The sequence below is a fragment of the Oncorhynchus mykiss genome, chromosome 30 (genome assembly GCF_013265735.2).
Source record: "Oncorhynchus mykiss isolate Arlee chromosome 30, USDA_OmykA_1.1, whole genome shotgun sequence".
Classification (NCBI taxonomy): Eukaryota; Metazoa; Chordata; class Actinopteri; order Salmoniformes; family Salmonidae; genus Oncorhynchus; species Oncorhynchus mykiss.
The window spans coordinates 38,489,202-38,503,735 of record NC_050570.1 but is presented as its reverse complement, the minus strand read 5'-3'; positions in this window follow the sequence as shown (position 1 = coordinate 38,503,735).

Below are 14,534 nucleotides of genomic sequence, written 5' to 3'. Positions count from 1 at the left end.
ACTAATTGCTTTTTTCTTTCTTTAGGATCCAATAAAACTCTGGCGCCCTCTCGTGGCATTTTCTAAATGGCGCATAATATTGTATACTACCCCTATAAAGTACACCCCCACCCCCCCAAATAAGAGATTTGAAAGTCTAGGTTTGAAATAAAATGTTCCTGTCACGAATCCCGTTTCCTGAGTCTGTTTTTTGCCTATGTTCTGTCCTGGAGTGTTTTTTCCGGCGTCCTGGAGCGCACCCTGTCTGGTTTCCGGGCAATGTAGCCAGTTGGGGTTTCTGATTACCCGCACCTGTATCCCATCAGCTATCTGCACACCTGGTCCTGATCATCATCTCTCCTCTTCATAAGCCCGGACCTGACATCCATTCCCTGCCGGATCGTTAGCCATGAACAGTATGTTGTGCCAGAGTATCAGCCTCAAGTTTGATAGAATTTGTTTTGTTGTTTGTTACGTATTGCTTGCCTTGAACTTACCTCCGTTTGTTCTGTCTTCAGTTACTCACCCGGATCATTTACCCCATTCCCGCCGGATTCCGCTTCCCCATTGGATCCACCTATTTACTCCCATCAACTCACCACCGCTACCCGCTACGCCACCTGGATATATCTACCCATTCACATTCACTTGTAAATAAATACTCACCTTCTTCCTACTCTCCTTGTCCTGGTCTGCTTCTGGGTTCGATTTTGAAGAAACTTGACAGAACGATCCGGCCAAGGATGAACCCAGCGGACCTGGACTCTGTTTGCCATGCCATTACCCAGCAGGGGAGGACATTGGGACAACACAATACGGCGCTACAGGAGATAGCGGGTTCAATCCAGAACTTATCTACTAGCTTGACACAGATCCAGGATCAGCTCAGTTTGCCGGCGATTCATTCACCACCTGTGTTACCCATCTCACCTGCCGTGTCTGGTGCGGTTTCCTTCCGTGAACCCAAGGTACCGACGCCTGATAAATATGAAGGGGATTTGGGAAGATGCCGTTCTTTTCTTATGCAGTGTGGGTTAGTGTTTGATCTGCAGCCCCATTCTTACGCCACTGACAAGGCTAGGATAGCCTTTGTTATTGAACTGCTGCGTGGAAGAGCTCTGGAATGGGCTTCAGCCGTTTGGGAACGACAGGAGACCTGCATGGCTTCATACCAGGAGTTCACAGGAGAGATGAGAAAGCTTTTTGACCATCCAGTCCGAGGTAAGGACGCAGCTAAACGTTTGTTCACTCTTCGCCAAGGAGCTCGCAGTGTGGCAGACTTTATGATCGAGTTCAGGACATTGTCTGTGGAGAGTGGTTGGAATGAGGAGTCCCTACAAGCAGCTTTTTACCAGGGGTTGTCGGAGCAACTCAAGGACGAGCTGATATCCTATCCAGAGCCTAGTGATCTAGACAGCTTGGTCACCTTAGCTATTCGGGTAGATAATAGAGTCCGAGAGAGAAGGAAGAAGCAGTGGGGTCCATCTAATCAATCTGAGACTCAGTTACCATTCGGGTCAGGAAGTGGACCAGAACGGGTTGATAATTTTCCTTCACACGGGATTAGTGGAGGAGTCCTGCCGCCAGATCCTGAACCTATGCAAGTGGGGCGGCACGGGTTAACAAAGGACGAGCGCCAACGTAGACGTGAGACCAACAGCTGCCTCTACTGTGGTAGCTCGGGACATTACATCTCCGTTTGTCCTCAGCGCCCGTTAAACTGCTCGGCTCGTTAAGTTTGGGAGGTTTGTTAGCGAGCCAGTTTCAACCTCTCAAGAGCCCTGTCAGACCTTGTTTTCCTGCTACCCTCATAAATAAGAATCAGAGTTTAGCGATTAACCTCTTGAACCTATAGGGGCGCTGTGTCATTATTGGATAAAAAGACGTGCCCGTTTTAAGCGCAATATTTTGTCACGAAAAGATGCTCGACTATGCATGGAATTGACAGCCTTGGAAAGACACAAGTCTGACGTCTCCAAAACTGCAAAGATATTATCTGTGCGTGCCCCAGAACTAATGCAACAGGCGAAACCAAGATGATGTTTCATACAGGAAATGCCCCGGATTCTGAAGGCGCTGTGTTCCAATGTCTCCTTATATGGCTGTGAATGCGCCAGGAATGAGCCTGCACTTTCTGTATATTCCCCGAGGTGTCTGCAGCATTGTGACGTGTTTGTAGGCATATCATTGGAAGATTGACCATAAGAGACTACATTTACCTGGTGTCCCGCCCGGTGTCCTGTGTGCGTAATCAGTAAGTCCATGCGTGTTCCATTTCTTCAGAATTGAAAGTAAACTGCCACGATGGATTTTATCGTCGATAGATATGTGAAAAACACCTTGAGGATTGATTCTAAACATTGTTTGCCATGTTTCTGTCGATATTATGGAGTTAATTTGGAAAAAAGTTCACGTTTTAATGACTTTTTTTTTTTTTTTTTTTTTTTCTTACCCAAACGTGATGAACAAAACGGAGTGATTAGGCGACACAAATAATATTTTTTGTAAAAACGGAACATTTGCTATCTAACAGAGTCTCCTCATTGAAAACATCTGAAGTTCTTCAAAGGTAAATTATTTTATTTGAATGCTTTTATGTTTTTTTGTGGAAAATGTTGCATGCTGAATGCTAGGCCTAATGCAATGCTAGGCTATCAATACTCTTACACAAATGCTTGTTTAGCTATGGTTCAAAAGCATATTTTGAAAATCTGAGATGACAGTGTTGTTAACAAAAGGCTAAGCTTGAGAGCAAATAGATTCATTTCATTTCATTAGCCATTTTCATGAATAGTTAACTTTGTGTTATGCTAATGAGCTTGCTGATAGATTTACACAATCCTGGATACAGGGTTTTTTTCATAGCTAAACGTGACGCAGAAAACGGAGCGATTTGTCCTAAACAAATAATCTTTCAGGAAAAACTGAACATTTGCTATCTGAGAGTCTCCTCATTGAAAACATCTGAAGTTCTTCAAAGGTAAATGATTTTATTTGAATGCTTTTCTGTTTTTTTGTGTAAATGTTGCCAGCTGAATGCTAATGCTAAATGCTACGCTAAATGCTACGTTAGCCATCAATACTGTTGCACAAATGCTTGTTTTGCAATGGTTGAGAAGCATATTTTGAAAATCTGAGATGACAGTGTTGTTAACAAAAGGCTAAGCTTGAGAGCTAGCATATTTATTTCATTTCATTTGCGATTTTCATGAATAGTTAACGTTGCGTTATGGTAATGAGCTTGAGTCTATATTCACGATCCCGGATCCGGGATGGGGAGATCAGAAAGGTTAACGCTTTCATCGATTCAGGTGCCGATGACAGCTTTATTGATGCCGACTTAGTGGAACAGCTGGGGCTTTCCAAGGAGCAATTACCGGAAGCCATTGAAGCAACCACTCTGAACGGCATTATTCTGGCACGGATCACTATGAGGACTGAACCGGTTAAGATGTTGTTGTCGGGGAATCATTCAGAGGTTATTTCTTTTTTCATTTTGCCTTCCCCCCATGTTCCTCTGGTTCTTGGATACCCCTGGCTAAGAGAACACAATCCTTCGTTCGATTGAGTGACTGGTAAGGTAACTAGTTGGAGCATTGAGTGCCATGCTAACTGCCTCAGGACTGCCTGTTCTCATGCTGTCCCCAGTCGGGTCAGTGAGTCTGCTCCTCCTGATTTGTCCTTGGTTCCTGAAACATATCACGAGTTGGGTGAGGTGTTCAGTAAGCAGGAAGCTCAGTCACTTCCTCCCCACCGACCTTATGATTGTACAATTAAGCTGTTCCCTGGAGCTTCCTTTCCCAAGGGACGGTTATACAGTATTTCTCGACCTGAGAGGGAAGCCCTGGAGACCTACATTAAGGAGTCTCTTGCTGCAGGTCTCATTCGTCCCTCGTCATCACCCCTGGGAGCTGGATTTTTTTTTGTGAGTAAGAAGGATGGCTCTCTTCGACCGTGTATTGATTATCGGGGGTTGAATGATATTACGGTCAAGAACAAGTACCCCTTGCCCTTGATGAGCTCCGCTTTCGATTCTTTACAGGGTGCTACTGTGTTTACGAAGCTTGATCTACGCAATGCTTATCTGGTTCGGATCAAAGAGGGGGACGAGTGGTTGACTGGATTCAATACACCCATGGGACATTTCGAGTACCAGGTGATGCCGTTTGGACTTTCCAACGCTCCAGCAGTGTTCCAAGGTTTGGTGAATGACGCGCTGAGGGATATGATCGGTCTGTTTGTGTTCGTTTACCTGGATGACATCCTGATTTTCTCCAAGGAGCTTTCCAGCCACATCCAGCATGTTAAGCAGGTCCTGCAGCGGTTATTGGAGAACCGTCTGTTTGTGAAGGCAGAGAAGTGTGATTTTCACGCCCACACTACATCCTTCCTCGGGTACATCATCCCCAGGGGTGAGATCAAGATGGACCAAGAGAAGGTTAGGGCGGTTCGGGATTGGGCCCGGCCCGGTACGAGATTGCAGCTCCAGAGATTCCTGGGATTTTCAAACTTCTATCGGAGGTTTATCCGTGATTACAGCTGGGTGGCCGCCCCTTTAACTGCGCTGACGTCTTGCACCAGAATTTTCTGTTGGACTCCTGAGGCAGACCGAGCATTTCTGAACTTGAAGAGCCGATTCACCAACGCGCCAATTCTCTCTCAACCTGACACTTCCCGTCAGTTTGTTGTTGAGGTGGACGCGTCTGATGTGGGGGTGGGCGCCATCCTGTCCCAGCGTAGCTCCACTGACGGTAAACTCCATCCCTGCGCCTTCTACTCTTGTCGTCTTTCACCAGCTGAGAGAAACTACGATGTGGGTAACCGGGAGCTTCTCACTGTGAAGCTTGCCTTGGAGGAGTGGCGTCACTGGTTGGAGGGAGCGGAGCAACCGTTTGTGGTCTGGACTGACCACAAGAATCTGGCTTACGTGCAATCGGCTAAACGTCTCAACTCCCGTCAGGCCAGGTGGGCTTTGTTTTTCGGACGCTTCAATTTTTCCCTGACGTTCCGACCTGGGTCGAGGAACGGCAAAGCGGACGACTTGTCCCGGATGTTCTCCAAGACGGATGAGAGTGGAGCCAAGACTGAGACGATTCTTCCCCAGAACCTTGTCGTGGGAGCCGTTACATGGAGGATTGAGGAGGATGTGATGGCGGCCCTTCGGACGCAGCCCGGGCCCCGGTCCACCCGGTCGGTTGTTCGTGCCTGAGTCGGTCCGTTCTGCTGTTCTTCAGTGGTCCCACGCCAGCAAGATAGCTTGTCACCCTGGCGTTGCTCGGACTATGGCGCTACTGCGCAGACGATTTTGGTGGCCTGCCATGGGAGAGGATACCTGGAGGTTTGTTGCCGCATGTCCTGTTTGTGCTCAGAACAAAAGTACCAATCGGCCCAGCTCTGGGCTTCTTCACCCCCTCCTACCTATTCCTCGGCGACCTTGGTCGCATCTGGCCCTGGATTTTGTCACGGGATTGCCCGCTTCTGTTGGGAACACGGTCATTCTGACCATTGTGGACAGATTCAGCAAGTTTGCTCATTTTCTCCCTCTCTCCAAGCTTCCATCTGCCACGGAGACGTCCGAGATCCTGGTTAGGGAGATTTTCAGGGTCCACGGATTGCCCAGTGACATTGTTTCTGACCGTGGTCCTCAGTTTACCTCTGCTGTCTGGAGATCCTTCTGTTTGGCCATTGGAGCTACAGTCAGTCTCACTTCTGGATTTCACCCACAATCTAATGGTCAGGCGGAGAGAGCCAACCAGAAGATGGAGTCCACGCTGCGTTGTCTTGTCTCCTCTGATCCCACCTCTTGGTCATCTCAATTACCCTGGGTTGAGTATGCCCATAATACCCTTCCTTCATCTGCCACTGGGATGTCCCCCTTCCAATGCCTGTACGGATACCAACCTCCCTTGTTTCCTTCTCAGGAGAGGGATCTTTCGGTCCCTTCTGTCCAGGCCCACATTTGTCGTTGCCACCGGACCTGGCATCGGGCCAGGAAGGTCCTCCTTAGAGTTTCTGACCGGTATCAGATCCAGGCGAATCGTCGCCGTATTCCTGCTCCCGCTTATACCATCGGAGATAAGGTTTGGTTGGCTACACGGGATCTTCCTCTACGGACTGAGTCGAGGAAACTGTCACCAAAGTTCATTGGTCCGTTCGTGGTGGAGACAATCATTAACCCTGTTGTGGTCCGACTCAAATTGCCGGCAACGCTTCGAGTACATCCCACCTTTCATGTCTCCTGCCTCAAGCCGGTTCACCTCAGTCCTCTGTTGCCCCCTCCTCCTCGTCCTCCTCCTCCTCGGATGAGCGGAGGTGGTCCTGTCTACACGGTGCGCCGCATCATGGACTCTAGACGGTGGGGTCGAGGTTTCCAGTATTTAGTGGATTGGGAAGGATATGATCCTGAGGAGAGGAGTTCGTATTCCTCGGCGTCAGATCCTTGACGATGACCTGCTTCGTGACTTTTACCGCCTCCACCCTGGCGCTCCGGGTAGTCCGCCCGGTGGCGTTCGGAGGGGGGGTACTGTCACGAATCCCGTTTCCTGAGTCTGTTTTTTGCCTATGTTCTGTCCTGGAGTGTTTTTTTCCGGCGTCCTGGAACGCACCCTGTCTGGTTTCCGGGCAATGTAGCCAGTTGGGGTTTCTGATTACCCGCACCTGTATCCCATCAGCTATCTGCACACCTGGTCCTGATCATCATCTCTCCTCTTCATAAGCCCGGACCTGACATCCATTCCCTGCCGGATCGTTAGCCATGAACAGTATGTTGTGCCAGAGTATCAGCCTCAAGTTTGATAGAATTTGTTTTGTTGTTTGTTACGTATTGCTTGCCTTGAACTTACCTCCGTTTGTTCTGTCTTCAGTTACTCACCCGGATCATTTACCCCATTCCCGCCGGATTCCGCTTCCCCATTGGATCCACCTATTTACTCCCATCAACTCACCACCGCTACCCGCTACGCCACCTGGATATATCTACCCATTCACATTCACTTGTAAATAAATACTCACCTTCTTCCTACTCTCCTTGTCCTGGTCTGCTTCTGGGTTCGATTTTGAAGAAACTTGACAGTTCCAAATAAAATGTTCCAAATAACTGTTCCAAAGGGATTTTTTAAGAAAAGGGGGAAAAGTCAGCTCTTTTACTTGATGGTGGCACTCTAAACATGTGCAAATTCCCATAGGAAACATTTTTTATTTTGTCTTACAGGAATGACATACATAGGAAAAAGCTGAAGTCTCTACCTATCCATTGACGTAAATATATCCCCTGTCTGAATCCCAGATCTTCCACTTGATAGCAGTAGGAGATCACATGACGTCTCTTGAACACTTGAAACCGGTTGCATCTGGTTTGGGTAGTGAGTCACTGTGCCAAAACGACTGCACAGATTTTCAAGCCTGTCAACTTAAAATGGCCACAGCAATCAGGGCTTTCAAGTGATGGAGTTTTATTTAATTTTTTTAAATAAGACAGACAGGTGAGGAAACATCAAACTCAAACTCCTTTCCCCATTTTACTTTTCCTATTGTAAACAATGAGCTAGATTAGCAGTGCATGTGGAGGATCCGTACAAGATCATGTGGCAGTGGAGGCTGCTGAGGGGAGAACGGCTCATAAGGTCCGGAACAGACCAAATGGAAGGACATCAAACACCTGGGAACCATGTGTTTGATCTATTTGACACCATTCCACTGATTTCCGCTCCAGTCATTACCACCACAACCTCCTGTGTCATGTGGATGGAGAAGGAAATGCATGGCTTTACAATGACCATCAGGTGTACCCTTTCCATGTATACTTAAATGTCTGCACTTTTAGTGACTTTACCTACATTGCATTCTCTATAAATATCACCATCAGCATGATCTGTGTGTGTGTGAGTTTAACAGGTCAAAACAACCAAATATATGCACCATTCTGTTAAATAATTATTTGAACGTAAAAAGATTCACCAAACTATTTCCTGTCACTGTAGCCTGTTGTGTCCTTGCGACCAGCTTAATGTCCCTCTCATGTCCCCTTTCTGTGGGTTGTATCAGCCTTTAAGTGTCCAGCCTGTGTGTGTCCTGTAGGGATGATGTTCCCTTCTTTCCCCTGTCTCTAGTCTCTAGATTGCAGGGTCCACTAACTCTAATCCATCCATCTCCTTGTTGGAATGGAGGCAGAGGCTTGGCTAATATGTTCCATCTGGCTGTGCTGTGGGCTCCAGGGGTGAGACGGAGCACCTCTCCCTAGCCCACACCCCCAAGTCTGGTTCCACTAAGCCCCTACATTCCTCCCCACATCGGGGCCCCTGGCCTGGGGCAAAAGGGAGGGTCGGGCCCCTGCAACCTGGAACTACAGTACATTGGGTTGGGGACTGGGATGGTATGGATGTTCAACACTGTGTTTCTATGTACATACAGTTGAAGTCGGAAGTTTACATACACTTTAGCCAAATACATTTAAACTCAATTTTTCACAATTCCTGACATTTAATCCAAGTAAAAATTCCCTATCTTAGGTCAGTTAGGATCACCACTTTATTTTAAGAATGTGAAATGTCAGACTAATAGTAGAGAGAATGATTTATTTCAGCTTTTATTTATTTCATCACATTCTCAGTGGGTCAGAAGTTTACATACACTCAATTAGTATTTGGTAGCATTGCCTTTAAATTGTTTAACTTGGGTCAAGCATTTCGGGTAGCCTTCCACAAGTTTCCCACAATAAATTGGGTGAATTTTGGCCAATTCATCCTGACAGAGCTGGTGTAACTGAATCAAGTTTGTAGGCCTCCTTGCTCGCACACGCTTTTTCAGTTCTGCCCACAAATTTTCTATAGGATTGACAATCAGGGGTTTGGTATGGCCACTCCAATACCTTGCCTTTGTTGTCCTTAAGCCATTTTGCCACAACTTTGGAAGTATGCTTGGGGTCATTGTCCATTTGGAAGATCCATTTGTGACCAACCTTTAACCTTTCTAGGGCAGGTGGAACCCCTCAACAACATTCCTCTGAAAAGGTAGTGGGCGAAATTCAAAAATATTTTTTTGAAATATGTAACTTTCACACATTAACAAGTCCAATACAGCAAATGAAAGATAAACATCTTGTTAATCTACCCATCGTGTCCGATTTCAAAAATGCTTTACAGCGAAAGCACTACATATGATTATGTTAGGTCATAGCCAAGTCGAAAAAACACACAGCAATTTTTCCAGCCAAAGATAGTCACAAAAATCAGAAATATAGATACAATTAATCACTAACGTTTGATGATCTTCATCAGATGACACTCATAGGTTACACAATACATGTATGTTTTATTCGATAATGTGCATATTTATATCCAACAATCTCAGTTTACATTGGCGCCTTACGTGCAGTAATGTTTTCATTCCAAAACATCCAGTGATTTTGCAGAAATACTAAAAATAAACATTGATAAAAGATACAAGTGTTATTCACATAATTAAAGATAGACTTCTCCTTAATGCAACCGCTGTGTCAGATTTCAAAAAAACTTTACGGAACAAGCATAATCTGAGAACGGCGCTCAGAACCCAAAAGAGCCAGAGGAATATCCGCCATTTTGGAATCAACAAAGTTAGAAACAACACCACAAATATTCACTTACCTTTGATGATCTTTATCAGACGGCACTCCCAGGAATCCCAGGTCGTCAATAAATGACTGATTTGTTCCATACAGTTCCATAAAGTCCGTCATTTATGTCCAAATAGCCACTTGTTGTTAGCGTGTTTAGCCCAGTAATCCATCTTCATGAGGCGCAGGCACTTCATTCAGACAAAAACTCAAAAAGTTCCGTTACAGTCCTTTAGAAACATGTCAAGGAATCAATCGTTAGGATGTTTTTAACATAAAACATCAATAATGTTCCTTTGTCTTCAGAAAAGCACTGAAACGAGAAGTAACTCTGTCGGGAGTGCGCGAGGCTCTCTGCCAGACCACTGACTCAAAGAGGTCTCATGAGCCCCTCCTTCATAGTAGAATCCTCAAACCAGTTTCTAAAGACGGTTGACATCTAGTGGAAGCCCTAGGAAGTGCAACCTCATACATATCTCAATGTGTATTCGGTAGGCCAAGCTCTGAAAAACTATAAACCTCAGATGTCCCACTTCCTGGTTGGATTTTTCTCAGGTTTTCGCCTCCCATATGAGTTCTGTTATACTCACAGACATCATTCAAACAGTTTTAGAAACTTCAGAGTGTTTTCTATCCAATACTAATAATAATATGCATATATTAGCATCTGGGACAGAGTAGGAGGCAGTTCACTCTGGGCACGCTATTCATCCAAAAGTGAAAATGCTGCCCCCTATCCCAAAAAGGTTTGGTTGAGACTGATGTCTTGAGATGTTGCTCCAATATATACACATACTTTTCCTCCCTCATGATGTCATCTATTTTGTGAAGTGCACCAGTCCCTCCTGTAGCAAAGCACCACCACAACATGATGCTTCCACCCCCGTGCTTCACGGTTGGGATGGTGTTCTTCGGCTTGCAAGCCTCCCCCTTTTTACTCCAAACATAACGGTGGTCATTATGGCCAAAAAGTTATATTTTTGTATGATCTTTGTCCCCATGTGCAGTTGCAAACCATGGTCTGGCTTTTGTATGGCGGTTTTGGAGCAGTGGCTTCTTCCTTGCTGAGCGGCCTTTCAGGTTATGTCGATATAGGACTCATTTTATTGTGGCTATAGATACTTTTGTACCTGTTTCCTCCAGCATCTTCACAAGGTCCTTTGCTGTTGTTCTGGGATTGATTTGCACTTTTCACACCAAAGTATGTTCATCTCTTGGAGACAGAATGCGTCTCCATCCTGAGCGGTATGACGGCTGCGTGGTCCCATGATGTTTATACTTGCGTGCTATTGTACGTACCATTTTTGTCTGAGGTCTTGGCTGACTCCTTTTGATTTTCCCATGATGTCAAACAATGAGGCACTGAGTTTGAAGGTAGACCTTGAAATACATCCACAGGTACACCTCCAATTGACTCAGATGATGTCAATTAGCCTATCAGAAGCTTCTAAAGCCATGACATCCTTTTCTGGAATTCTCCAAGTTGCTTAAAGGCACAGTCAACTTAGTGTATGTAAACTCCTGACCCACTGGAATTGTGATACAGTGAATGATAAGTGAAATAATATGTCTGTAAACAATTGTTGGAAAAATGACTTGTGTCATGCACAAAGTAGGTGTCTTAACTGACTTGCCAAAACTGTAGTTTGTTAACAAGAAATTTGTGGAGTGTTTGAAAAACGAGTTTTAATGACTCCAACCTAAGTGTATGTAAACATCCGACTTCAACTGTATGTATCTCAAGAAGAGTGACATTATCATAGAAAAGGATTCCTAGTAAAGTAGCCTTATGATGGGTAGTTATTCAGCGCACCTGCCGTTAGCAGGAAATCATGTAGCCAGTTCACTTCACAAGCTGTAAGTGCTCACATATGATACTGAGGAGGACAAGCATTTAATAACTGCTTTGGATGTAGCTGTAACTTTCTGTGTGCACCACCATCTATCTGACTGATCTACTGTAAAGCAGGAACACCTATGGAGTATAGTTTATGTGCTAAAAGTTTTATGGTATTTAGAGAGGAGCTAATTGTACCCAGGGAGTTTTTATTTTACAGTAATGAAGTCGTGTCATGATGGCAGAGTGAACATGAAGACCACACCAGTCAGCCTTTTTGCATGATGAAGTGGTAATATTGCGATGACAGAAATGGGTTGAGCGAGTACAGAATATCTCCTGCCGGTCTTCACTGTTATGCTCTTTGGTTGAGAGTAACCCTTTCCAGTTCTTGTATCCATTTGTTCCTGAAAGAGGAAAGCTTGGAGGCGATAACACCAACGAAACATGTCTCCACCTCGGAGAGCTTAATACCTCTATTGGCACAAACTATTCATCACACCTCCAATACATGTCATAAAAACTGTGGCAGGTAGCCTAGCAGTTAAGGAACAGAAAGGTCACTGGTTCGAATCCCCGAGCCAACTAGGTGAAAAAAATGTTGATGTGCCATTGAGCAAGGCAATTAATGGTAGTTGCTCTGGATAAGAGTGTCTGCTAAATGACTACATTCTGTTGAAAACAACATTTTTACAACTGGCTTCCGTTCCATGACGATTTCTAAGTCTTCACTCTACTGGAAGAAGAATGTGTTAACTCTCAGTAATGGACATGGTTTTCATCAGCCAGATCTGAATCTCTCTCTTCCCTCTCCATCATAGACGATTACTCATTTCCTGCTAGTTAAGTGGGAAGTGAACAAAGCTCCTTCTGCATTATTCACAGAGGAGGGAAATATTGAATATGGAGAGAGAGAGAGAGAGAGAGAGAGAGAGAGAGAGAGAGAGAGAGCTCATATCCTCTATGGGCTTTTTGAAGTGGCTGTAGGTGCATGGATTAATATTAGATCTGTACCTGTAATCAGAGGCCCAGTGATGAATGCATAATACCACAGCATTACATGCTGACCAAACCGCATGCACGCCATCGCGCACAAGTTGTTTTGTTCACCCACACCTGGCGCGATCAGGACACGCAGGTTGAAATATCAAAACAAACTCTGAACCAAATATATTCATTTGGGGACAGGTCAAAAAGCATGAAACATTTATGGCAATTTAGCTAGCTAGCTAGCTTGCTGTTGCTAGCTCATTTGTCCTGGGATATAAACATTGGGTTGTTATTTCACCTGAAATGCTCAAGGTCCTCTACTGCGACAAATAATCCACAGATAAAACAATACATTTGTTTCTCCTCATCTCTCCTCCTTCCTTCAGGCTTCTTTTTTTATTTGGACTTCATATGGCGGTTGGCAACCAACTTTACGGTGCAGTACCACAAAGATTAACTGATTGTGGACCTCAGTTCATCTTTCAATCACCCATGTGGGTATATGTCCCTAAAAACGAATGAGGAAATGGCACGTGGGTATATGCCGCAAACCATTACACATAGTTAGTCTAAATGAAGATGTATTCTTATTATGGGGCCATAGCAGGTTTGTCTGTTACTAGAATACTAAAAGTATCAGGTAATATAATTGGCCTCAACAGGCCCAACATTGGATTTTACCACATTGTAATGTACAGGGCAGGTGTATAGTCCCCATAGTGAAAACTGTTAATAGGATAGATAACATTGTATACTGTATAACATTGTTCACTATTTATACACTGAGTGTACAAAATGTTAGGAACACCTTCCTAATATTGAGTTGCACCCCTTTTTGCACTCAGAACAGCCTTAATTCATCGGGGCATGGACTGCAAGGTGTTGAAAGCATTCCACACGGATGCTGGCCCATGTTGACTCCAATTCGTTTAGTCATTTTTTTTTATTGAACCTTTATTTAACTAGGCACATCAGTTAAGAACCAATTCTTATTTACAATGACGGCCTCCACCGGACGACGCTATGCCAATTGCGCGCCACCCTAAGGGACTCCCAATCACAGCCGGTTGTGATACAACCTGGAATCGAACCAGGGTGTCTATAGTGACTCCTCTAGCACTGAGATGCAGTGCCTTAGATCGCCGCGCCACTCGGGAGCCCCAATGCTTCCAATGCGCCACGCCAATGCTTTCCATAGTTGTGTAGTTGTCTGGATGTCCTTTGGGTGATGGACCATTCTTGATACACACAGGAAACTGTTGAGAGTGAAATACTACAATGATATCTTCATACGGTGATGCAAAATGGTTCCTATGAGACCTAATTGAGTTGTTTGGCGGCCATATTGGGAAAAGGCTTCTGTTGGGTTAATGCGTGAATCCACATTCGGTAAACGTGTCTGATGGACAGGTGTGAATCTAAGCTTCCCAATGATACAGTTTATGATTAAAGGGCATGTGTGTTGTATACTGACATTGTTTGTCATAGGGTCAAATCCCTATGGGGAAAATGAATGGGATGGAGGGATGAAAGAAAGAGCGATATCCCAGAGAAAGCTGCCATTACTGCACTGCTATCACACGTGTTCCAACTCTAGGGACATAGACCTTCAAGAAAATCCCTATGAGACATCATCAGCCCAAGTGAGCCCGACGACCCACATTTGGGGGTCTGGCCCATGGACTAAAGCTTGAGGCACCGTCTTAAATACAGACAGAAATAGCAATGGCGTCAACTGGGAATTGGCTTCGTCTCAAAGGCATAATCTGATGTAGATAAAGAGAAGGGAAATGGGGGGGGGGGGGGGGGGTCTGGTTATATTCTTCTGTAAAAATAAAAATACATATTTTTTTTTAAAGATCCAGAATCTCAAAGAAACGCATTTTCATGCAACTGGGTCTGCTTTCCTTTAAAGTGTCCCTCCCCCAAAACTATACCAATTGAGGGTAATAGAGGATTTGTCCTAAAAACCCTCCAACTGACTCAGACACTTTTCCTCTCTTCCTCTACAGCAGCACTTCAACAATGTCTAAGCAGGTCATTTCCTTGTGTGCGTTATTTAAGCCTAGCTTGGCGGCTAACTCAAATTAGAAACCCAGAGAGCAGCAACTCCTCCTGTTTCCCCTTGGAGGTGAG